Genomic DNA, 518 nt, shown 5'->3' on the forward strand with positions numbered 1-518 from the left:
ATCATGGACATCACATCTGTCTCTGCAGCTGATATCATGGACATCACATCTGTCTCTGTAGCTAATATGGACATCACATCTGTCTCTGTAGCTAATATCATGGACATCACATCTGTCTCCGCAGCTGATATCATGGACATCACATCTGTCTCCGCAGCTGATATCATGGACATCACATCTGTCCCTCAGCAGTCCTCTCGCTCCTCTTCCTCCTCCTCCTCATCCTCCTCTCATGTTGCTGTTAAAAGAAGAAACGTGTAACCGTTAAAGTACTACTGTCCTGGTTAATGGCACATCCAGTCATAGCGCAGCATCCTGTAGTCCCCCAGTCTTCAGTCTGTCAGTAGGATAACAGAATAGAGGATTAAAAACACATACCTTGCTGCAACGACTGTACTCGAAAAAGAAAGTGAAATCAGATTAATATATCTCATAATCTGAGTAGAAACTCTTTGGAAACGATTTGTAACTTCTTTCCAGAAATAAATGTTCATATTGGTCAACTTTCAGCTGGCTAC

This window comes from Etheostoma spectabile, chromosome 22 (genome assembly GCF_008692095.1).
Source record: "Etheostoma spectabile isolate EspeVRDwgs_2016 chromosome 22, UIUC_Espe_1.0, whole genome shotgun sequence".
Classification (NCBI taxonomy): domain Eukaryota; kingdom Metazoa; phylum Chordata; class Actinopteri; order Perciformes; family Percidae; genus Etheostoma; species Etheostoma spectabile.